This window comes from Mus musculus, chromosome 10 (assembly GCF_000001635.26).
Source record: "Mus musculus strain C57BL/6J chromosome 10, GRCm38.p6 C57BL/6J".
Classification (NCBI taxonomy): domain Eukaryota; kingdom Metazoa; phylum Chordata; class Mammalia; order Rodentia; family Muridae; genus Mus; species Mus musculus.
The window spans coordinates 94,598,810-94,624,995 of record NC_000076.6 but is presented as its reverse complement, the minus strand read 5'-3'; the positions used below and the strand labels follow the sequence as shown (position 1 = coordinate 94,624,995).

General features: G+C 46.6%; 1 long non-coding RNA gene across 4 annotated transcripts; it reads left to right on the top strand.

The window, feature by feature from the left end:
- The first annotated feature begins 1,291 nt into the window (after positions 1–1,291).
- On the top strand, positions 1,292–24,946 carry Gm32898. Of its 4 annotated transcripts, none has more exons than XR_001779842.1 (5): positions 1,292–1,424; positions 1,810–2,080; positions 7,073–7,335; positions 8,188–17,308; positions 24,907–24,946. It is a non-coding gene; the product is annotated as a predicted gene, 32898 (long non-coding RNA). The 4 variants fall into 4 exon arrangements; XR_003948933.1 differs by lacking the exons at positions 1,292–1,424; positions 1,810–2,080 and adding an exon at positions 2,087–2,210 and having other exon boundaries at positions 8,188–15,563; positions 17,187–17,308; XR_380689.3 differs by lacking the exons at positions 1,292–1,424; positions 1,810–2,080 and adding an exon at positions 2,087–2,210.
- Positions 24,947–26,186: the final 1,240 nt, after the last annotated feature.

The window sequence follows — 26,186 nt, the reverse complement described above, 5'->3', positions numbered from 1 at the left end:
TCTTCTTCTTCTTCCTCTTCCTCTTCCTCTTCCTCTTCCTCTTCCTCTTCCTCTTCCTCTTCCTCTTCCTCTTCCTCTTCCTCTTCCTCTTCTTCTTCTTCTTCTTCTTCTTCTTCTTCTTCTTCTTCTTATCTTTTAATTTCTAACTTATAAAACCTTTTCTTCTGAAATGCCAGGTCCCTTTAGATCTTAAGATGGCACCCTTTACTTCATCCCTTTGCATGGGCGCACATGTCTCGGGCATCTCTAGTACAGTGGCTTTGATTCTGTGGCCCCATTGAACTATGAAGCATAAGTCTCTTCTTAAGATCTTCAGATCTAATGAAGATGGAGAGCTTTCTAAAACGCCCACCATGTCAGAATAGGTGAAAGACCAGATTCTGGGGTCCAAGTTTTCTCACTGGGATAGGCTTGTTCAAGACTATGGGAAGACAGGAACAGGAACTAAGATGGAGAGAGAGAGAGAGACAGAGAGAGAGAGACAGAGAGAGAGACAGAGAGAGAAGAAAAGAGCCCAGTGCCTAGTGTGTCTAAGAAATTCTCATTAATAATTCTCTCTCACCAAGAGCCTACAGGCCACTGCTAAATTCAAATTGGTCCAAATGTTGCCTGCAGATGGTTGAGTTACGCATTATTGAGGTTAATTCCCAAGCAAGAAATCGGCGTGCTATGTGTTCTAACTATGGCCGTGTGCTCCTGCCTCAGTCAGGTTCTGTACCTTGGCAGATCTGAGGGCACACATAGCTTAGTTAGTGCCATTGAATTCATTTGCAAATAAATAAAAATAAATCTCTTGCTTACTTTTGCTGCATTCTAGCTGCAGAGACTAAAGACCAGAAAACTCCTGAATTATTATTTGATGTGTTGCTATTTTTAACCTACTGCTCTGTGACAAAGTCCCAAGTTGCTGGGTGGTGGTGGTGATGGGGTAGTGGTGTCAATTCACACTGAAGGAGAACAAAGATTCTGAGAGAGCTGACCCTTAAAAACAGCTCCGCAGGCTACTCATTTGTCACGGCTGTATCCCTCTCACCCCACCCTCTGGGGTTCCGATGTCACACTTACTTCCAGATTAATAGCCCAATTAGAAACCTATTGACTAAGGTTGTATTAAAGGCAATGACCCTTCACACTGTAAGCCGGGGCCTTTTAAAAATCGCCCTCACAACCAAAGGCAAGCAGAGGTGGCCTTCCCATTCTTGGATACACTCCGCCCCCTAGTGGTCACACACGCAGCAGCGGAGGGAGGGCTCCTTTGTTTTTCCAATTTTCCTCTAGGGACTTGAGCAGGAACAGGCCCGTCACTCTCTCACCCATCCTTTGAGATACCCAGCTCCCTTCACTGCTCCGAGAGACAATTCCTGGGAATTCTCCAGTGTTACTACTCCATGTTTTTGAAGTTAATTTAGCACATCCATCTTCCTGTATGTTTAAAAGTGCCGGGTGTGGCGGCCTGTGCCTGAAATCCTAGCACTTGGGAGGCGGAGGCAGGAGGATGGGAAGTTCGAGGATAGTTTGGGCTACCATGGTGATCTCGGAGAATCTCACTTCTCTACCTTCAAAAGAGCATAGTGTTTGTTTGTTTGTTTGGATTGATTGATTGATTGTGTTTGGCAGATTGCTAGGCTTAGATCTCCCAGAGGGAAAGAGCTTGGTGTGGGTGGGTCTCTCTGGGTTTTCTGGGGTGCATATGGAAGTAGGGGTCCATCAGTCTTGGTTTCCTATTTACAAGACAGGAGCGCCCCCTCCACCACCACCGCCCCCCCCCATACACTTCAGCAGTGGGTTTTATTTTTCTCTCACTTTCAGACTGTGGGACCAAGGACTGGAAGACCAGCCTTCCCTACGAAGAGGAAGGAGCATGGCGGGCAGGACTTCCTAACTGTCTAGGAGACCCTCTGTTCTCAGTGGGGGCTCACATGCAGTTCCCAGGGCTCTGCCTTAATCACCTGGGCCGGAATCTGTTTGTGGAGGCACAGCCGGGACAACACAAATGAACCCGCAGATGCCCGGCACAGACCTATGATCATGTGACTTTCCCACAAGTCAAGGAATATAAGCAGCCCCAAAGCTGTTAAAGGTAAAGGCCACATTCTCCCCTCCAGCCTCGGGAAGGACTTGGACTCCTCGTTCCTCGTTTTCAGTCTTTAAAATTCACTTTAGGACTTCGGATCTCCAACCCGGTGGGTGATAAATTGGCAAAGTCTGAGGTAAGTCATTATAGTCCCAGGAAACTAATAGAGAGTAAAAGACAGTTTGAGGAATCTTAAATCTGCATTTTTGATGGACTGCAGGTCCACTCTCAGGCACACTAAATTTTTGAGAACAGGAAGTATAGTGAAGATTGAAGATCTGCATTCCATCTGACTCTGGTGTTGTGAGTGGTCTATTGGGACTCAGTTTCCCCAGCTGTAAACAAAGGCAGCTGTGTGGGAAGGCACTTTGAAGGGCTCTTCTGCCTCTGGCTTTGGGAGAGTCTGAGAAACGGCGGAAAGAACAAACCTGGACCAAGAGGTCTCAGCCCTAGGGAATCACTCCTAAGAACATTAATTTCTCAGCTAATTTTCATATAGCACTTCCCATGTGCCAGGTCTCGCTCCAAGCATTTTATTTTTGTGAACTATCCGCAGGGCTATCTAGATACAGCAATCAGCCCAATGTGCAATTAATAATTAAATGCTTTAGGGAGAGGATTTCTAACAAGCCGGTTGTGTGCGTGTGGGGGGGAGTACCCGGGGTGGTACCATCTTCTGCTAATGAAGGGGGCAGACTCCCTGTCTCTGCGGTGAAAAGAAAAATGTCACAAACATTACATGCAGCCTGAGGGGTATGGATAGAAGGGGGAAAGGGGCTGCCGTTGCCAGGCAACCAGCTCATCACTAATCATGTGCATAAAAGCTGTGGGTCTCCTTTTCAGCACAGCTAGTGGGCCTTCCTCCTTGCCCCACCCCCTGCTGCTCCCTCCAGCTGCCCTTTGGGCTCTCATTCCAAGTAGATCCCAGACTGGCCTGGGTCCTCCTCCAGTCTCCCAGGCTTGGCTCTGTCACCAGGACACAAAAATGAGAAGAAAAGCCAGTTGATGGTCGACCCAGCTGAAGGAAGCCTGGCACCCGTCTTCTAGGACACCCTGTCCAGCACAGCTCTGAATGAGCCGTCACCCTGGAGGTTCACTTAGATTTGAGGAAAATCCTTTCTGACCCATGCGTTCAAGGGAGGCTCTTGCTATTTGCTGTGTGGATACTGAGCAAACACGAGGGTCCCTGGGCTGGCTTCTGATGTACTCAGTAAACATTGCCGCTGGATGCAGCCAACTGTCCAATTACAAAAGACTCAACACTCTTCCCCTGGGGGCTCTGTTGTCTTAAAGAGCCAGGACCCAGGGTGACCGAAGAGTTTGCATAGCACGCACCATACAGAGAGTTACTCACTCTGGGGGAAGTTCTGGTCCCATGGGGCCAAGCCATCTTTTGGAAGGCAATCACAGAAGACTGCTTCTGGACCACACAGGTCGGGGAGAGCCAGTTTTAGTAAAGGTGTTTGCATTCTGCTAAGATAACACGCGCTCTAGGAGAACTGAGGGGGGAGGGGGCGTTGCTGGGGGCTATGGAGGATGGGGACACTGAGATGTGTCACTTTGGGTTTGGAAGGTTATTTCAAAAGAGAAGTGGTTAAATACCCTGGCTGTTAAGTATATGTGCCAACTCTCTTACCTTCCACAGCTCCGAAGCTGGTGCTATTCCATTTGGGTCGCTCGCTCGCTTGAGGTTGGAAAAAAAAAAAAAAAAAAAAAAAAAAAAAAAAAGAACAGGTCTTCCTAGGGAATCCAGGAGGGGCTGGCCACACTCCTGAAAGGCTGAGGAGCATGTTCTGGTTCCTGAAGAATGGTTGACACGGGGACATAGCTCAGTAGCCATCCCAATGCCCTTCCCTCCCCTCGCCCACTCCTTCTCAGAAGTGCCCACGGCACATCTTGTACCCTGGAGCTTCTACCCCAGAGATCTGCATGGCTGGAGTCTGCATGGATGACCTACCTCTCTATCTAAAATAAGATCATGGCCTCATTTACTCTCTCCCTCTCTCCTGATTTTCATTTTCTTTTAACACCTGCCTGCCTTTCTTCCTTCCTTTCCCTCATCTCCTTCCCTCACATCTGTCTCTCTGCCTGGCCATCACAAGCCTGTACATGTGCTTTATATGTTTGTTGCTCATCTTGCTGACTCGACTGCGGGCTCCCTGCAGGCAGACTCTTGTCTGTCTCCTCATCTCCTGCATCCCCACTGCCCTGCTGTGCCTGCTGCTGGCAGCCACTGAATGGACAGTAGTTCCTGTGGCTCCCTGTCACCCTCGGAGGTTACAAGTCCCATCACTGAGAAGAAGTTGACGCAGGGATTCAAGAAGTTAGTCACGTCACATCCGCAGTCAGGAGCAGAGAGAGCCAAATGCACCCATCTTGCCTGCTGCCGCTTTTGCTCGGCTAGCTTTCTTCACTCTTAAAACACTGGGTTCTTTACACAGGGTGGGTAAGTGCCAGAGCGTCCTCACCTCCCTCTGGAGGTTAACTGCTGCCATGCCATTCTGGTTGACTCGTAGACATAGGTTATGTCTCTTCATATCCATATACACAATGCTCCCCACCCCCAGCCCCTTCTAATTGGGCCTCACGAAGGCCAAGCTGGCCTGGAACTTGCTATGAAGCAGAGGATGTCTTTGAACTTCTAGCTGTCCTGCCCCCACCTCCTAGATTCTGGGATTATAGGTGTGCACCATCATGCTCTTTTTGGGTGTGCTGGGGCTTGAACCCATGGCTTTGTGCATAGTAAGCATGCACTTTACCAACTGAGCTACAACTCCATCTCCCTCCTGTCTTTCTGTAAGTACTGTGTGCTGACTTGCCACTGCAAACACTCTATTTCTTCTATACCTTCTTGAATCCTTCATGTTTAGTATCTTGAAAATCATGGTATATGTGTTTACATAGAGCTTCCTCATACTCTTATGCAACAGAGTAATATCCCTGCCTGTGGATACAGCTTATTCCCTTGGGTGTAAGGCTGGCTTGCCTCTCACTGTTGTTATTATTTTAAAAGTACAGCAGAGCTGGAGATGTGGTCCACTTGGTAGTGTTTAACTACAATGCAGAAAGTCCTAGGTTCAATCCCCCAGCAAAACATAATAGCCTGGATGTCATGGCGATGCCTTCAATCCCAGTATTCAGGAGGCAGAGATGGGAGGATCCGAAGTTCAAAGTTAACCTCGGCTACTATCCTGGATCCATTCCTGTCGCTGTGATCAACACACCCTGACTGGCTTAGGGTTTCTATTGCTCCGAGGAAACACCATGACCAAGAGCAAGTTGAGGGGAAAGGAAAGGGTTTATTTGGCTTACATTTCCATGTTGCTGTTCATCACTGAAGGAAGTCAGGGCAGGAACTCAAACAGGGGAGGAACCTGGATGCAGGAGCTGATGCAGAGGCCATGGAGGGGTGCTGCTTACTGGCTTGCTCCATACATTTTGCTCTGCCTGCTTTCTTATAGAACTCACAACTCACCTGCCCAGGGTGGCACCACTCATAATGGGGTTGCCCCATCCCGCGCTCCCCCCCCCACCCCAACTAATCCCTAATTAAGAAAATGCCACACAGGCTTGCCTACAGCTTGACCATTTTCTTAACTGAGGTTCCCTCGTCTCTGCTGACTCTAGCTTGGGTCAAGTTGACCTAAAACTAGCCAGCCCGCTGACCCAAAGCAACATAGGGAAAGAGTGGGTCTCCTGTAGCTTAATAGTTTCAGGTTGCAATCCATCCTTAAGGAGCAGTTGCCATGGACTCGGGCAGCTTGTCGTATCGCAGAGCTGAGAGAAGCAGAAACACTCCTGCTGCCTGCTGATGCTCATGTTTGGCTAGCTTTCTTCATCCTACACAGTTCAGGACCCGGGCTCTGGAATGGCGCCATCCACAGTGGGCTGGGTAAATTAACCATCCAGACATGTATGCCCTCAGACCAACCTGATCTAGATAATCCTCCAACTGAGATTCTCCCCTGGTGAGTCTAGGTTATGGCAAATTGACCTCTAAAGCTAATTAGCACAGGTCCATAGAAAGTCAGAAGCCTGGGCCGCACAAGCCTCTGTCTCAAGACAATAACAAAATCAATAAAAAGTGTTGTAAATAATTCCTTTTTGTTGTTGTTGTTGCTGGAGGTCAAACCCAAGGCCTCGGGCCTGCTAGACAAGAGCTCTATCATTGCATTGAGTCATATCATACATGTGTGACCTTATAACAAATTCACAGAAATCAAGTTGCCGAGTGCCAAGGTATGTTCTTACAAGCTGAATCCATACCATCAAATTGCTTGCCACAGATATTTGGATCTATACGCTAACAATTTACTCCAGAGTGTGAGTCCTCCTGATTTGCCAACATTCTTTTATCTCTACAAATCTGATAGCTGAAATTGCACTGTGAATTCTATTTTTCATGCTCTCATTGTGAATAAGGCTTAATCGCTTTCCCTCCAAGAGGCGTATGTATTTCCTTCTGGTGAAATGCCTATTTTATTATTAGACTGGTGGTCTTTTTTTTTTTAAGATTTATCAGGGTTTTGATACATTAAGAAAATTACTTTTGGATGTGGAAGGAGTAACAGATATTTCTCCTGCATGTCATTTAGATTTAAAAAAAAAAGTCTACATTTTCCACCTTAAAGTATTGTTTTAGTCTAATTCATCTTCTGTGTACGTAAGTGTGTTGAGATTGTCGTTTTGAAATTTTCTCTTTAAATGCTTTATCACAGTGTAGCAGGATGGTGGAAAGCATCTCTCATTAGCTCTGGTCCTGGAATTGCCCAGATGGGGTTTTCATACAACTCTCAACTCTTGATGAGTGGAGGGGCTGCCTTCTCCCCCAAGGCCTCTTGGGAGCCCTGGGAAGCACGCAAGCTCTGATCAGGCTCAGCCATTTACTTGGGCTCTTATAAATCTCCGTTCCAGAGACTGACACGTTTTTGACTCCTTTTCAGGATTCTGGAACATACCACCTGGTTTAGTCTTTAATCATCTCGCCACTCTTCACAGGTGCAGAAGGTTGAAGCTGTCGGGAAACATCTGTTCAATAGGAAAAGGACCTCTTCCTCTTGGCAGGAGCCATTGTGCACCCGTCACCCAGAGCCCGCCTCCCGGCACCTGGCTGCCCACCCACCTTCATCAGAATCCACCATCACCTGTCTCCATCTCCGCCAAGCTCTCACCGGTGGTTCTCAGTTCCCAAGCTAGCTTTTCTGGGCAGGCTGGCCATTCTCCCTTCCTCAGCGTGACTTATTCACTGGGAACCGGTCCAGGTAATGAGTCCTGAATAATAGGGCATTCTTTAGAAGAAATCAATGCAAATTTAGAAATACAAAAATTAACAGAATGAGAAAACATATCGCAACAAATTATGGATACTCAAGAGCTGACAAATAGCAGAACACAAAATGTAGAACAATAACTCGTGTCACCCCTTTTTGTTGAGGGGTGAGATCTGATTTACTTTTATTTTATTTGCTTTTTTGAATACTGGAGAGCCTTAACATTAAGCTTATATATCGTCAGCCTTCTTTCCCCTTTTTATTTTGAGGGAAGAGCTCACTTACTTGCCTAGCCTGGCCTTGAACTCACTTTGTAGCCCAGGCAGGTCATGAATTTGTAATTCTCCTGCCTCAGGCTCCAGAGTAGCTGAGATTCCAGACCTGTGCCCCTGGGCTTTGCCCATGTTTTCCCATGTGACAGTGAGGTTAAAAGAGTATTATCTAGATGGGGGTCACACAGAGAATATTTTTGAGATTAGAGAAGCTGACCTGTGTTTCACCATCTGTCTCAATGAGGTCTCTCTGCAACACAAGCCAGTGCCTTGGGATGCTCGAGTCTGCAATGTCTTACACACACACACACACACACACACACACACACACACACACACGTCTGCTGTAGCCCTGCAGGCTTGTTTGTAGCTCCACAGTGTAGTGGTTAATATTGAATGTCAAGCTGATTCTAGAACCACCTAGGAGACAAAACTTGGGCGAATCTATAATGGAGTCTCTCTCTCTCCTTTTCTTGTTTCCTTCTCTTCTCTTCTCTTCTTTTTTCTTTTCTTTCTTTCTTTCTTTCTTTTTTTTTTTTTTTTTTTTTTTTTTTTTTTTTTTTTGAGATAGGGTTTTATTGCATAGCCCTGGGTGTCCTGGAACTCACTCTGAAGAGCAGGCTGGCCTTGAATTCTGTCTTCTAAGTGCTGGGATAAAAGGTATGCACCACCACCGCCTGGCTTCTTCCTTCCTTCCTTCCTCCCTCTCCCACCTTACACCCAAAGGTCTCACTGTAGCCCTGGTGGCTATCGCCAAAGACACTCTGAAGGCCTGTTTGGTTTTTTTGTTTGTTTATTTGTTTTGTTTTTGTTTTTTTCCTCTGCTTTCTGAATTCTGAAATTAAGATGTTCATTACTATCCCTAGCTGGAGTTTAGTTGAGATTGGTTGACCTACCCTAACTGTGGGTGTCACCTTTCCATGGGCTGGGAGGCCCAGATTGAATATCAAGGAGGACTGGAAGTGAGTATGAGCTCTCATCTCTCTGCTTCTTGGCTGCTGATGCAATGTGGGTGGATGCGTTAAGTACCCACTGCTCTACCTTCCCCACCATAATGCACTGCATTATGAAACTATGAGCCCAAATAAACCCACCCTGTGTCACGGCTGTCAGCCATTTTGAAATCACAATGGGAAGAGTAGCCAATGCATGCAGGAATCCTGATAAATCTGAATCTGTACAGCTTCCACTAAAACAGGGAAAGATGTCCATTTACACAGTGGTATCTGGCAGTTCCTCACTGAAGAGAATTCAGCTTTGACCAGGAATCAAGATTACAGTCATCCACTTGATATGTGTGGTGACCAGACAGGCTCTCAGCGACGAGCCTTGGCTCTCTACTGTTCCATGTTTTTCCTCCACTCACCATATTTCTGGTGGCAAACCCCAGAAGGCCCTAAAGATGGTCACACATTACATATCCATGTCCTCCTTCCTATAAGCCACCGCAGCAGCCAGCCTACCTACAGACTTAAGAAAGCAGCTGGAAATGCTCTAAGTACAAGCGTGTGCCCTCCACTCACTCCTACCAGCCCAGTGGAAATGAACAGCGAATGCCCTGGTTGCAATCACCTTAGTCAATGCATTGTCTACAGAGTTTACTGGACTGTAGCAGCGTGGTGCTCATGGAGGGCCTCTGTGGGACATGGGGATGGAGGCCTTGGAAGCTTTAGCTTCTCCACACTTAGGACAACTCATTCCTGTGGGCTGTCTCCCCATGGCCAGGGTCAGGCCCTCACTCAAAAGCTGTTTTGTCTGTCTATCTATGTCCGGATGACTTTGGTTTACAGGGGCAGAAACTCACAAGAACAAGGAAGGATAGACTCGTTCCCTCAGTGCAGAGTCACGGACAGTGGGGAAACAGTGCAAGGCCTCTTTGTCTCTTTGCTTCCCCTCAGTTCTCATCTCTACAAGTGCAGACAGAACTTCTACCTTCCAGAAGGCTAGCCCTCTGCCCCTCTGGACCCAGAGCCTGTTTTGTGGGCACTGTAGGGGGCTGGTGTGGGCCATGGGACCACTCTAGTGAAGTGTTCTGATGGACAGTTCCCACTAGATCTTCAAGGTGGGAGTAGGCATGAAGGACAGGGGTTGTGGTAGACAGAACAGTGCCCGCCTGTGTCCATGTCTATCTTAGACATTGTTCTAAGCACTCAAGTCTATGAGCCTATGAGGTCCATTCTTATGCAAGCCCTCACATTCCTCTCCCTGCCCCCATAGGCTTGTAGCCAAATCATAATGCAAAAAGTGCATTCAGTCTAACTTCACAAGTCTCTACAGTCTACCACAGACTGAACAACTGTTTAAAAGTCCAAAGTTCAAAAATCTCTTCTGAGACTCATGGCAATCTCTTAACTATAACCCCCTGGAAACTCAAACTTTAAAAATAAGATCACATACTTCCAACATATGATGGCACAGAATATACACTGTCATTCCTAAAGGGAGGAATAGTGAAGAGGTACTAGACCAGGGCAAGACAGAAGATATCAGGGCAGACTCCAGATGCAGTATCTTCATGTCTGATGTCAAAGCTCTTAAGTCTCCAACTCATTTCAGCTCTACTGACTGCAACACATATCTCTGTCTTGGTTCTACACCCAGTTAGCAGCTTTCCTTGGCAGATATCACATGACTCTGGCATCACCAACATCTTGGGGTCTCCAACACCATCTAGGTTTTATGTTCACAGCTTCACAAGATGATCTCTTTGGGTTTCCATGCAAGGACACAGGCCTGACCTTAGTGGTTTTCCTTAGTTGCAGAGAAAGATTTTACATGTTCTTGTTTCCTTGACTCTAAAGTCGGAACCCCTTGGCTGAGACTGCCAACATCTATTACTTGATGGGGCCAGGACTTGGCCCTCTCCTTCAATTATATATGCCTCAGCTTTCTGCTATTGATGGTTTCCTTCACTGTTTAAGCTTTTCTTTAATTCCTTTTCACAGGTTGGAAGCAGAGCTAGATGGGGTCTTGGTGTGAGGTCACCACTCTCTTTATTCCATTTAGCACCAGGCTGTCCTTTAAACATTTTATTTCCTTGAACACAGGAATTGGTTCCGACAAAGCATTTCCTGGTGTTCCTTTTTCTCTTCAAACTATGCATTTTGCATTTTTCCTTGCTCAGCTTGTTCCTTTTCATAGTAGGTCAGCATAAGAGGGACCATTAAAAACCACATGACACAGTCAACATTAGGCTGTCTTGAAGTCTCCTTTGCCAACACTATTAATCTAAAACTCTTCAATTTAGCCTCAGGTAGATTTTTAGGACAAGAGCAAAAAAAAAAAAAAGCCACTTTTTTTTTTTTTTTTTGCTAAAATATCACAAGAATCGTCACTGTTCTATTGCTATGAGGAGACACCATGACCAAGGCAACTCTTATAGGGAGGGGGAGGGAGACATGGAGACATGGAGACAGGGAGACAGGGAGAGGAGAGATTGGACCTCCAGTGGCATGATTCCTCCAACAAGGCCATGCCCACTCCAACATGGCCATACTTCCTAATCTTCCCCATTCATTGTCCATCCAAGTTCCATTTCCTGATGTCTAAGCATCCAAATATATTAGTCTATGGGGGCCATTATTATGCAAACCACCACAGTGTCCTACTCTGTAGGGGTTGATGCCGATGCTAAGGTCCTGTTCCCCAGTTGGTTCTTTATCTGTCAGTAATGAAAGCCATAGGCCAATTGCTGGATGGAAGGTACAGGAGGAACTTCCAGGTCCCTGGAGGCAGGGAGACACAAAGAAGGAGAATGGAGTTCATCTTGCTTTGGAGAAAAGTGAACCAGGCAACCATATGAGATCTCAAAACAGAGTAGCCACACAGGCTGGTCCAAAGGCAAGTAAGTGGTCAGTGGAGTTTAGCAACCAAGGTTTAGGGCAGATGTGAGAAGCTGAGATAAGAAATTGGTAGGGGCACACTTTTCTAGGTGGTAGATAGTAGTGCCCAGCACTTGTGTCCTAAGGCAAGTTCAAAAGAAACAACTGTGTGTGTCTGTGTCTTTTATCCAAGGATTCAAGGGAAGCTGGGAGGGGGCTAGTATTGTGGCCACTCTTGGGGTCAAAGGAGGATAGAGCATAAAACTACATGCAACACTATTCTATGACCTGTATTAGTTATCTTACATGGCCAGAGGGCTTTACAAATGTGGTAAAGAATCTTAGTGTGGGAAGAGCTTCAGGGAAATCTGGGAGGACCAATGGGACAGGGAAGAAGAAGTGGAGGAGGAGGAGATGTGATTGGAGCAGAATTCAGACTCATGGGGATTGCAAACCACAGAAAGCTATGGAGCTTCTAGAAGCTAACAGGGGTAGAAGACTAGCCCCTCTACTCTAGCCCCATCCCTGCCCATACTTGATTTGAGTGCTCTTCTGGGAAAAAAAATGTAACTTCTATATTTCAACTAACATTTGTGACAATTTGTAATGTTAGCAACATAACAGGTACTGAGAAGCTAAACTCCAAGGCCACTGTGTCTCTCCCATCCCTCCTTCCTGTTCTTTCCATCTGCTGTGGAATGAATCTTTTCAACAGTTCTCATGCGGAAGCCTCAAGCATCTGGAGACAGCATCATGCCAGACAGTTAAGGTACTAGGTCCTGTGGGCGGGCTCTAATCCAACATGACTGACATCCCGCAAGTAAAGAACACTACGCCACAGGATCAAGTTACAGAGCAAGATGGTGAGAGGACAACACGAAAGAGAACCTCTACAGGCCCAGCAGCCAGGCCTCAGAAGATAGCCCTGCAGAGATCTCCATGTTGGGCTTGTAGCCTCCTGAAGTATGAGGGAGCCAACTTATATGACTTATATTGATGAAGCTCAAGTCTGATTGATGTATCAGATTTCAAGCAGAGGTGAAACTCTACCTCCCTTTCCAAAATGCCTGATTGGACCAGCTCACAGCACAACCCTTGTCTGGGAATACCTCCCAGCTGAGTTGTTTAGCCAGGACCACAAGCCTAGTGCCTACAGGGCCAGGCAGGGAATAGGTTAGTGTGAGGAATGGTGTTTGTGGGTTAAATCTAAGCAGCCTCCCTTACCTTGTGCTGGCTGCCAGTGTTCCTGTTGGTGTCTATCTTTCTCCGAGTTCATGAAGGGTAGGTATATGAAACAGCTCTCTTTCTTCCTGACTGTGCTACGGAAAGCAACAACCTTGGCGGGAGAGGCATTGCCTTGGCCCTGTGTGCAAGAGCCCATGCAGAGAGACAGTGAGGTGAGCTGGCTATGCAGACCCTGTCCCTGCCAGGGGCACAGCTGCTGCTTGGCTCCAGACACTTGTCACCAGAGGCAAGTGCAGGCTGAGGCCCGCCAGAGTCTTACAGTCTCTCAAATGAAGTGGGAATGTGGATTAGAAACAAGAAGACCTTAAACATTAGCAACTATATAAAAAATTTTTTTAAAGCAATTGCTGGCCACTTTGTACCTATTATGATGGCTACCATCAAAAAATGAAAAGAAGTAGAAGCTGGAACGTGCTGGCAAGGGTGAGGGGAAATTGGAATCCTGCGCTCGGCTGGTGGGAATATAACAGGAGGCAAGCCAATCTGAGAAACTGCGTGCCAGATTCTCCAAAGACTAAGAAGAATGGAGTGTGACTTAGCGACTTCAGCTCTGGGGATGGAGCCCCGTGTTTCTGAAAGCAGCGAGGATTTATTTGCATGCCTGTGTTCATAACAGGATTAGTCACAGGAGGTGTAAATACAGAAGCAGCCCCCATCTCTACTGCCAGACAAACAGGTAACAAGGTGTGGTGTACGTTTGCAAAATAGTATTACTTAGCCTTAAACGGGATTAAAATGTGGATACAGCCTTCGACACGGATGAGCTTAGAGGACTGCTCAGTGAGGTGTCAATCACAGAAGGCTACGTACTGTGTGTATGATGTTCTTAGGGTAATCATGGTCACAGAGATAGTTGAATGATGGTGGCCAGGGCGAGAGGGCAATGACAGACAGCTACTACTGAGTGGAGGTGGGGTTTTGGTTCTGCAGGATGGGAATGGGAGGTAGAGATGGTTGCCTAGCAACATGGATGTACAGAAAGCCACTGGACTCTACACCTTAAGATGGCCAGTTACTAAATCTTATGTTATAACACATAAGACAATTTGAAAGACAATGCTTGTGCTGGCCAAGATGCCCTTAAGGGCTTACACCATCATGGGCCCCAGTTTGTACCCCATGTTTCACACACACACACACACACACACACACACACACACACACACACACACACAGTAGTTTAACTACTTTCTAGCTTCTTCATGTGTTAGTGTCTTATGCAGCCAATTAGAAGATAAAATCTTCATGAATGTGGGAGCTGTGTCTTAAAGTTCTTCAGTGTTCTTCAGAAAAGTCACTCGGAGCAGGTCACAGACAGCTTTCCAAATATTAGCTCACACACATATCCATGCACACACACACATACACATAAACACACACATACATGTACTCACTAACCCATACTCAGTCACCAAATCCACATACAAGCACACACATTTGTGTACATGCACACATAGAGACAGGCACACACAGACACACATAGACATACACACAGACCTGCACAGACATACATACACACTGACACACATAGACACACACACACAATCACACATGCATGCTCACTAACCCATACTCACTCACATGCACATACAACCACACACATTTACATATATGCACATAGACATACACAGATACATACATACTCACGCTCACAAACCCACAGACACACGTGCAAACACACACAGATATACAAGCTTACACACACAGATACATACTTACACACAGACACACACTCACAGACACACAGATATATACATACAGACATACACACAAAGACACACACACACACACACACACACACCCCTATGTGTTAGAAAGGACCATGAAATCCTCAGAGTCTCAGCTCTGAGAGGAGATACCATGTAGTTTCAGGCAGGACACTGGAAACTCAGAGAATTCATCCTGGCAAGAATGAGGAGTCATGCTCAGAGAGCAGAGTGGGAAAGGGGCCCATGAGATGGGGTTTCACATTTGTCCAGGGTAATGAGCGGTGCTGAGCATGCTCACACAGAGAGTGTCAGGACTGGATTCGATCTCGAGATAAATCATTGAAAACTGGCACCCAAGAGCTGAGGGGAGGGCTCACAATAAAGTGCCTGCCAGGCGAGTGTGAACACTTGAGTTTCATCCCCAGCACCCACGTCAAATACATAAACAAACAAACAGCTCAGCAGGGCATGCTTGGTGAGTGGAGACAGGACTTCTCAGGGCTCTCTGGCCACATGATCCAGCTGAATTGGCAAAATCAAGGTTCACTGAGAGTCTGTCTCTAAAGAATAAGGTAGAGAGTATAGAAGGAGATAACCCAATATTGACTTCTGAACTCTACATACATGTATGTATACATGTGTGCATGTGTGGGTACTCATGCACAAGAGCATGTGTGCACACACACATGCATGCATGCACATATACACACTCATAAAAGAAAGGAAAAAAAAGAGAAAAGAAAAAGAAATCCTGGAAAGTGACAGGGGCTACTGATAAGACCCTGGAGAAGGCAGAAGGCCCTTTGCACAGCCCTACAGGGTTCCCATGCCTCTGTCTGGACACTGAGGAGCTTAGGATGAGAGCAGGAGCTGCTGTAGCCTTGGAGGGTTCAGGGAGGGATGGGATGCTGTGGCCCGTCAGAGCAGGTGGCCGGGAATCTGCTTCATTGTGGTGCGTACACACCCTGAGAATGGGGGCAAATCTTAGCTGCACCCAGTCAAGCTGACTGACCACAGGGCCAGCCTGGGTCCCTTGGCCCTTTCTCTAACCATTTCCAGGTTACCATCAGCCAATGGAGGCCTGGCTGAGGTCCCATCATCAAACCCACTGTGCTCTCTGGAGCCGCCTGGAGGAAATATCTAGAACTTCAGCTTGAACGATTCCAGACAAGGTACCAAGTACTCAGTAACCCATGGCAACCCCTAGAGGCTGCTAGAGCCTCAGCAATGAGGAGCTGTATCCCAAGGAACCTGCCAGTTCCCCTGAGATGGCCCAAGCTTGGTGATCTTAGGATGACCTTCAACAGTCTACATGCCACGGGAGGCTCGTGACAACAGTGTCAGAAGGGGACAGTGTCTACCCCTCTCACACTTCCCATGGTGAGAGCCATGGTAGAAGGAATGGTACGAACAAAGGCGTAACTTCTCCAGTAGCCAACGGCTGTGGAGATCCCTCCATGTGCTTACGTAGTATACCCAGTTTTTAGCATGGAGTCCCTAAACTGCAAGTTCAGAAGTCACTAACCAGCTGTGATGGGTAAAGTCTCTTCAGGCCTGGACAATACTATCAGTAGGTCTCCCTTGGGGCAGCTTGGGTAAAGGTAGAGGGAAGAATGTCTTTTGGTTACCTCGTGGTTATTAATCTGGGAGATTCTGGGTGGTTGGTTCCAGGGTTTTGTACTTGATGATAGCGGCTCAATTCTTTTTTCTAAACCTTGATCATTGGTAAAGACACCAGGATCCTATAGGGCTGCCACCAGTTGGACTCAAATCAGTCTATACTTCTTAACATAGGTGGGGCACTTTCAAAGGACCCTGTCACTTACATGAACCTCCAGGACCTCTAGCCTCTTCCTTGTCTAAACCTTGGCTTTCTGCCTCCTTTGTAAGTGGCTAGCAGTCAGACACTGGAAACAGACAGCTTTAGCCAAGCCCTTGTGAGCTTCTTAGCTCCATTATCATACCTACACCCTGGACTTTGAACCTCAGCAAGTGGAGTTCATCATGTTTCTTAGGAGATAGGGCAACCAATTAAGGGTTCCACGGGTCTTGAGTAGGGCTCCTAGTGGGTCTCTGAAGGTAGGGATGGGTGGAATGGAGGCCATAAGACACCAGTTAACTAACTGACTCTGGATGCCAAAGTTTTTAAGTTCAGACTCCATTTTAGAGAGCCTGGCCTAAGTTTGAACTCCACTGGTCTCCAAGTTGCCCCCGCAACAAAACCTGGGCCTAGCTTCAGTCTCTAGGCTAATCCCCAACAAGACCAGCGTTTCCAGGTTACACTTTCAACAAGACCAGTATCTCCAGGTTGTTCCCTCAACAAACCTGCATGCCCAGGTTACAAGTCCACTCCTTGCCTAACGATCACCAATGCAGAGGGGAACAGAAGTTAAGTTTATGATATGACTCCCAGCACCAGCCAATTATGTTAAAGGCCACAGGAGCTTTCCAATTTGATGCTTGCACACATCTTCCCTGCTTGTGTTTACTATAAAGCCTTGCCCCGATAGACATTTGGGGCTTCCCCACCACCAGAACTGCCATGCGTGTCGGTAGTGAGCTGAGGGGCCTGAGCTAGCTTGAATAGAGTAAAGACCCTGCTGTAAGTTGCATCCAATCATCTCCTGTCTGTTTTTTGGGGGGGATTACTAATATTTCCCTGGCACAACACCTCCAGGAGAGAAAGAAGGACCCTCGTCCCCGAGCCTCATGCATGGTCTTTATATTTTACTTGTGAGCTAGCATTTAACCATCTATTCTCTGAGTCCTGCTTACATTCTAACTCTCACTCTCAGGGTCAAAGCAGTGCGTACTGGGGAAACTGGACATCTGTTCCCCTTATCCACCCCACAGAGCCCTTCCTCCCTCATCGTTACTCAAAACAAGCAACGAAGCTACAGGGACCTGTGAGAGAAAGGTATTTTTGACTTGGAGGTGTTTGGGGGTGACCATTCTAAAATTCCTCCCGAAAAATTATTGGAAGCACCGATTTATATCACAAAACAAAGATGTTGGGGATGTAGCTTAGTGGTAAGAACTTGCTTAATATGCCCCAGTATAATAATAATAATAATAGCAGTCATAATGATGATGATAATAACAATAACAGTAATAATCCAAAAAAGATAAATGAAGATGGATCTTGTTCAAACAGATGGGCATAATATCAGTTGAACATGTCATAGGGAACAAAAACAAAAATGCTAAATAATTAATAATTTGTCTTTCCCACTAAAATATGTCCCTTGCACTAAAATAGCTGCCTTGAGGTTGACACATCAACATGTCATAGATTTGTTCCGACTGTTTTCTCCTTCATCCCTTCGGTAGCAGATGTTTTGTGATGCAATTAGCCAGGGCTTATGTAGGACAGACATTTCTGTGACCTCATCATGGCACTGGCAGGTGATTGGCAGCACTGATTCAGCTGCTCTATGGGGCTGATAGGCAAGTGGCTTCTGTCGGTCTTCCCACTGCCATCCCCAGAACATGGGTTTTATTATTTTAGCCGTGACAGCTGTTATCTTTCGGTGGCAACGTGGCTAGCATGGTGGCAGGCATTATACTCACACAGGAAGAGGACCAGAACAGACAGGCACTGGTTTGGAACCACTCAAGAGAGAGTGGAAACAGGGCAAACATAGTGTGGCCAAGATGGCGAGTGGCAGTTCTGAGATGTAATTGGGAGGTAGTACTGACTGGGTCTGAGGTGGGCAATGGTGAGGGCTCCAGCTTCCAGTCTGGATAGGTGGAGGTATACGAAAACACCAGAGGTAAGGGGAAAGACTTTGATGTTTTCAGCCTAAGGCTATGCATGGCAGAGATGTTATACAGAAATTAGAAGTATGGAGTTGAGTAACTGCACACCACTTTAATCCCCAAATTCAGTAAGCAGAGGCAGGGGCATCTCTGTGAGTTCCAGGCTGGGAACCAGTCAGCCTGGTCTACACATTGAGTTCCAGGATAGCCGGGGCTACATTGACCCTGGAGAAAAGAGATGAGTGCTAATGATGAATTTATGTTTGGGTATCTGTCACACAGGCTGCTGCCGAATGCAAGGAGAGCTGGTGTAGAAAGCATATGCGGGGGTGGGGGCGGGGGTAGGGTGGGGGCTGGAGGGGCAGCTCACTTTGAAAAGGACGCTTCATGCAAGCAGGAGGACCTGAGTTTGGATCCCCAGAACCCACCCAGAAGCTGGACATGGCATCACACTTCTGTGACCCCAATGCAGGGACAGAGAGCCCTGGAGCCCAGGGGATGGCCAGTCTAGCCCAATTGCCCCAGCTTCAGTGAGGGAACTTGTCTCAAAAATAAAAATAAGTCAGTAAGTACGTGGGAGGCAGAGGCAGACAGATCTCTAAGTTCGAGGCTAGTCTGATCTATGAAGTGAGTTCCAGGACAGCCAGGGCTACATAGAGAAACCCTGTCTCAAAAAAAATCATGATGATGATGATGGTGGTGGTGGTGGTGGTGATGACAAAGATGATGGAGGGAAAGGAGGAGGAGGAGAAGAAGATAAAGATGGAGAATGATATCTAATATTTATCTCTGGCATCTCCTCTCTCTCTCTCTCTCTCTCTCTCTCTCTCTCTCTCTCTCTCTCTCACACACACACACACACACACACACACACACACACACACACACACACTGTAATGGAGTTGAGAGAGTCACAGAACCCTGAAGAGGGATGGAGAGGTAGGAGACCCAGAAAGGAAGCTCCCTGTGAGGGGACAAACAAGATCTCAAGGGGCAAGAAGAAGCCAGCAGCATCAACTGATTTAGAAATCAAAGTACATAGTTTGTGAAACACCGTACCCACTCAAGCAGTGAGGTGACTGATGATCTCATTGGGATCAGTTCATGGGTGGAGACACCATTTTAGTTTATAGTGGCTCGAAGTGTCTTAGGAAATAAGGAAGTGAAAATGTTCTAGAGATGTGTTGCAGGGCGGGGTGCTTATGTGACCCAGCTCTGGTCCAAGGTCACAGGTTGGTTTTGGGGAGGGACTTCCTTCTCTCTCTGTAATAAGTACAGAGAGAGCAGCAGCTGCAATTATGTGTTTGGGTGAGCTAGGATGCACAACCTAGATCTGGGGTGACCATCTCGTAGCCAGGCTGGGCAAACATTGCCATGGCGTGGCCAGGTTGGGAAACACTGCTGCTATGAGGCCAGTGGAGAAAAGGATGGATACAGATGAGCTTGGCCCTCGCCTCAGTGAAATAGGGCTTCACCAGGTCTGAAGGTTCAACGTGGGGAGAAGCACAGATCCCCACGCTTACTCCATGTTGACTCTAAGAGGAACGGCTGTACTGACAACAGCTCACAAGCTGTCCACAGTCAACCTGCTGCTGCTGTCTCTCTCATCCCTGGGAACTCCCCAGGACATAAAACACACCTGGACAAAAACTCTGCCAGATCCATGACTTCATCTTGGGAAACAGGCTGAGATCACTTTTGGTAGTAAACACAGACACAGTTCTTGGAGTTTAAAATGGCCAAGCCTTGAGGGCGTGATGGTCCAAGCTTTCGATCCCAGCATTTTAGAGAGTGAGCAGTGTGAGTTTGAGGCCAACCTGGTCTACAGAGTAGGTTCCAGGCCAACCAGAACCACATAATGGGACTCTGTCTCAATAAAATAAAATAGCCCAAGGTGAATAAAACAAACAAACAAACAAGCAAACAGACAAACCCAGAAAACCCATGGACCTGATATTGCATCTAATCTCCCAACTACCACCAGGTCTATGTCCAGCTCACGGATGAGGTAGAGGGACCAATGGCTGACTTCTCAGCTTGGCAGCATGTTCTTCTCTTCTTGCTTTCCAATTCTTCCCTGATGAGTCTGCTTGGTCGGGGATTTGGGGTGGTAAAGGACAAGCAATGGGCTAACATGGGAACTCCTGTTGCTGGCCTCAGCTTACTAATCTCCACAGACAAAAGAGCTGGCTTCTCACGGTGCCCCTGGGAGACTCCTATTCCACTGTCACTTTAGGAGATTCTTCCTTGCAGTCTTTTGACTGGGTTAAGGTGTTACACATATCCTGGGGGCTCATCCCTAAGCCTCATGGAGATGCCCTGTCCTTTGGCTTCCTGCTACTGGGATCCCCCTACCCTACCCTCATATACCCATTGAGTGTACATCCCAACTCAACCCCCAAGACGTTTCTCCTATGTGGTCCACATCTGTCCAGAAGAAAACACTAGACATTCCAGAGACTGTCCCACACACCTTCTTTCTGCCAGGTCCATGATTGTACAAGTGGCTTGAATTCTCACCTGCTAGTCCAGGGACCCAGACAAAATACTGATTTGGTCCCGACAGGGGTGGGGGTGGGGGGACTAGGGCAGCAGGTGCCAGCCAACTTGGCAGAAATCCAAAGGAAAAACAAATTCAAAAATCTTCTCCTTCTTTCCTGTCTCTTGATTCTTTCTTGATCCCGACGAGAATGAGGGGGTTCTAGGACCGAGCTGAGGGCCTCAGTCACACTGTCTAGACTCAGGTTCAGCACCCTCGTTTAGCCACCCCTTCCCTGAGTATTTCTTAGTGGACAAAGCAAACCACAACTGTTTCAGCCAATTACACACAACTGAAGATGTGTTGACCCGATTTACCAGCCAAGTAAGGTGGCTGACCTGCTTCACTACACTGAACGGCTTCTGGAGCCCCCTTGGCATGGTAAGGCTAAGGTTGCTCATTTATAATAGTAAATATGGCAGTCAGCCAACAACAGACTATATAGATTAAACACATACATGATGGGAAGCAATAAAATCACTTAAAAATGACACCATGGAAGGACCTAAGTATAGAAATAGGCAGAAAGCTTATCAGTTTTAAAACAAAGCAATGCATATAGAAAATAAACAAGACAGATGAAAGTCTAGCCATACAGAGAACATACATAACGCACACGCATAGGAGCTAGCATGGCAGGCACAGGTGTAGTGTCTGAGAATGGGTGGGAGGAAATGTGACCTCTGAACATTTCAACCTCAGCTGCGTAGTCCTCTTGCAGCAGAAGAAACCAGCAGCTTTTCCTAGTACTGCTTTGTGTGCTTTGTTTTGTAGGGAAAGTGACAGTGATGGTTTGCTCTAGGGGAAAGACTGGTTCTTTTCTGGTCTGTATTTCCCAGTGTCTCCTAGTCATTTTCTATGGCTTCTAGGAGAAACATGCATAGAGATCTTGCTTTTCCTGTTCCTATTGCCTTCCTATCCCATCCTGAACCATATAGTTCTAAGTTGGTTAGCAGAGGGGCAGAGCCAGGCATGGGGCTGTGGAGAAAGAGTTGGTAGCCTAGAGTGTAGAGCAGGGCTTGAGGATGGCAGTTAAGCAGTGGGGGGGGGGGGGGGGGGGGAAGAAGTGAGCAAGGAGAAGTGTTTCATGGAATGAAAGAAATGAGAGGTCCTAGGCACATAAAACAGGGCAACCTGCCAAGGGTTTTAGAGGCCCCAGCGGGATGAGGCAGGTGACCCAACACATCAGCAGTCCAGCATGGCATGCGAGTAACCAAACACTGTGTACTCAAGGCAACAGAGGTGAGCTGTTACTTGTATACAGAGGGTTGGTCAGGTGAGTGAGAGCAGACAATTTGACTTCTGAGGTTCTACTTAAAGTTTGTCAACTCTGAATTGGCATGGAAGCAACATGCCTGCGAACTCCATGTTCTGAGCATGGATCTTTTCCTGGTCTCAGGATATGTTAAGGCTGATGTTTGCTAGGTGAGGGATATTAAATGCATTTCAGCTTAGGATATTTTCTATTCAGCGATGGGTTTAATACAATGGAACTCCTCCCATGGAAGCCAGGAAACATCAAAAGTTATCCTTCACTGAAAGTGGAAGCTGGTGGTTTCCTTGTTGGAGGCAAGAGTTTCAAGTCCAGAAAGGAGGGAAGCTGGGATAAATTTAGCCATGCTGGTTGATGTCAGAGGTGTGCACCCTTGATTGCCGACATATAATCAGATGCAGAAATAAGTGTGGGTTTAAGTGCGCATCTGTGTGAAATTATACACAAACAAGTATAGATATTCTCAGTCATTTCCGGCTGCTATGACAAAAACTGCAGGTTATGTTGCTTGAGGGACAGCCATGTATTTCCTAAGCTCTGGAGGCTATGGGGTTAGACCAGGTTGTTAGCTAAGTTGGTCCATGCTGAGGGCCATTGCCTAGTTTGTGGATGCTTGTCTTCTTGCCGTGTTCTTAAATGGTACATACAAAAAGCAAGTTCTAACAGCTGTTCATATTGTTTTTAAGATTTAAAGGATGTTTAAATGTGTGTGTGTGTTTGTGAGTACGGACGCATATGGATATGGATATATGCATGTGTGCACATGCACACTTATAAGTACAGGTGTTGTGAGATCCAGAAGAGACTGGAAAATCTCCTGGCATTAGAATTACAGGCAGTTGTGAGTCATGCAGTATGGGTGCTAGACATTGACGCTGGTTCCTCCGCAAGAGCAGTCTCTGCCCTTAATCCCCAAATAATTTCTCCACCTTCACTTCTCTTCTTATAAGGCTATTCATGGAGATACCACCCCAATGGCCAAACCAACCATTAGTCACCTCCTCCAAGGCCCGGTCTCCAAGTATTCCATATAGTATATTCATTTTAGGGGGCCATGCAGCCCATTAAACGGATACATTTTTATATGTATCATTATACATTAGCACACATGCACACACCCATACAGACACTCCATGCATTCCCCGCTCTGTCTGCTAGGAGGATCTAGGGGTGTTGAGAATAAAGAGAAGACATAGCACCATATATTGTATTTTAAGTATTTTCTCTTTTTTTCTTTTATTTTATGTACCACCATTCAGACACACCAGAAGAGGGCACCAGACCCTATTACAGATGGTTAGGAGCCACTATGTGGTTGCTGGGATTGAACTCAGGACCTCTGGAAGAGCAGTCAGTGCTCTTAACCGCTGAGTCATCTCTCTAGCCCCCAGATATTGTCTTTTAAATACCGTTTCTCACTAAGGAGAATCTGAGATCCCTGCGAGAACATACAACTTAGGTCTAGGGAAAGGGAAGTGCACAAGCGTGGAGTACCTTGTGTCAAAAGTCAAGGTGATGGCTCAGGTGTAATGGCAACATGCCAGAAGGTCACTAAAGACTGTTGAGATGAGTCTGTGAGTCTGCCTCTATGTTGATCCAAATAAGTACATGAATAAACTTAAAGTATGAGGGGATATGCAGGTCCAGAGTCCCTTTTCTAAGGAACTTAGGGTCATGTAAGGTGGAATGGCTGAAGACTAAGGGTCTTCACTGAATGAGCGATGTAAGACCATCAGCAATGGAATAGACAGAAACCGCCTCATCAGAGAGGAAGCGATGAGAATGAGGAGTCACTTCCGCAATTCTGACCAAAGATAGACAACTTGCAGTGAGTCATGAGGAAATATCAGATCGAAGAACCTGATACAAAGGAAAAACTCTTTGAAAATGGATAGTCACAGCCATCAAGGAAAGAGTGGGGAACTGACCAGAGATAAGCGAGGATAGCTGTAACTCTGAGCAGCTTCCTTTTCCTGCAAAGGGTGTTAGGAAAATTTAAAAGGGATCTGGAGTCAGTTGGACATCTACTGTGTGTGTGTGTGTGTGTGTGTGTGTGTGTGTGTGTGAGAGAGAGAGAGAGAGAGAGAGAGAGAGAGAGAGAGAGAGAGAGAGAGAGAGAGAGAGAGAAAGAGAGAGTACAGAGGTCAGAAGAGGATGTTCAGTACCCTGTTCTATCAAATATCCATTTCATTCCTCTGAGACAGGGTCTCTCATGGACTTTGAGCTAGGCTAGCAGGAAGCAGCCTCAGCAATCATGTCTCCACTCCCATGATCCTGGGGTTACAGGTGCACCAAGCCTGTCCTTTTACACAGGTGCTGGGGATTTGAACTCACAGTCCTCATGCTTGCACGACACACACTCTTAGCCACTGAGCCATATCTCTGGGCCACAGAAGATGGTCTTTAGCTTTAAGAATTACACACAGAAGTAATGACTATACTGAGGTAATGAATTGTGCCAGTGTATAATCGCCTATAAATATCAGGTAGAATAACTGATTGGCAACTTACTCTCAAGCAATTGTTTGCATAAAATGAGCCCCCCCACCCCCAGCAGGATTTTTCTACAGATGGAAGGTTGGTTTACAACTTACTTGTCTTTGTTTCTTGACTACAGAAGTGTGCCCGGTGTTTCACTAAGTGGAAAATAGCAGAGGTGACAATGTTTTAGCCACAATCTATTTCAAAATAGATGAGGGAGCAGAATGTTCAGAGCACAAAGAAATGACAAGTGCTTGAGATATATACCATTCCCAATTGGTCATCACACAATGTGTGTGTGTGTGTGTGTGTGTGTGTGTGTGTGTGTATCATCACATCAAATCCCAGAAATGTGTCAGTCAAAAACAAAGTTTGGCAACCAATAACCAGCCCAACTTGAGACCCATCCCATGGGCAAGCATCAATCCCTGGCACTATTAATGATACTCTATTATGCTTGCAGACAGAAGCATGTTGTCCTCTGAGAGGCTCCACCCAGCAGCTGACTCAGACAGATGCAGGCACCCACAGCAAAACAATGGGGACTCTTATGGAAAAACAGGAGGAAGGATTGTGTGACCAGAAGGAGATAGGAAGACCAACAGAGTCAACTAACCTGGACCCTTGGGGTAGTCGGCCATCACTGGAAAGAGAGGCCCATTGGACACACAAACTTTATATGCCCCAGTACAGGGGAACGCCAGGGCCATAAAAGGGGAGTGGGTGGGTAGGGGAGAGGGGGTGGGTGGCTATGGGGGACTTTTGGTATAGCATTGCAAATGTAAATGAGCGAAATACCTAATAAAAAATGGAAAAAAAAAAAAAGAGTCTGAACCACCAACCAAAGAACAGACAGGAGCTGGACCAAGGCCTCCCCACTCATATGTAGAGGATGTATATAGCTTCTTCATGTGGGTCCTGAACATATCCCAAAGCTGTTGCGTGTACATGGGATATGTTCTTCTAGCTGGGTTCTTTGGCCTCAGTGGAAGAGGAAATAGCTAGCTTGTAGAGATTTGAAATGTCAGGATGTAGGCGGGGATACCCAGGGGGCCCCACCTGCTCAGAAAATAAGGGGAGGGGGAGGGATTGTGGGAGGGGGTGACAGTGATATAAAGTGAATACATTAAATAAATAAGTAAATGAATGAATGAATGAATGAATGAATGAATAAATACAATTAAAAAGAAAAAGAAAAAGAAAAAGGCAGAACCTCTGGGCTAGGTTCTGAGGTGTGTCTATTTTCACTGAGATGAGATTCTGGCTATGTTTTACTAGGCCTACTTTATGGCCCCAAATTTCCTCTAATTTGGGGCTGAGAGGAGGATGAGAAGGACCGGTGAGTGGGAGAGTCTGTGTCAGGGGAGTATAGCTGAGGTGGAGGAGTGCATCCCAGGGGGCTACACTGTAGTCAGGACCTTTCTCCCTCTGCACCAGGAGAGGTTTCTGGTTGGAGGCTGAGAAACACAATTCATCCTGGAGATTCCAAAACACCATCGGGTGTGGCAGGTGAAGGAATAGTTCAGGTTGCTCTGAGTCTGGATTTTAACCTGTGGGTCAAGATCCCTTTGGGAGTCAAACGACTCCTTCACAGCGGTCACATGTCAGATATCATGCATATTAGATATTTACGTTATGATTCATAATGGCAAAAAACTTACAGTTGTGGAGTAGCAAAGAAAATAATTTTATGGTTGGGGGGGAGTCACCACATCTCAAGGAACTATATTAAAGGGTCACAGC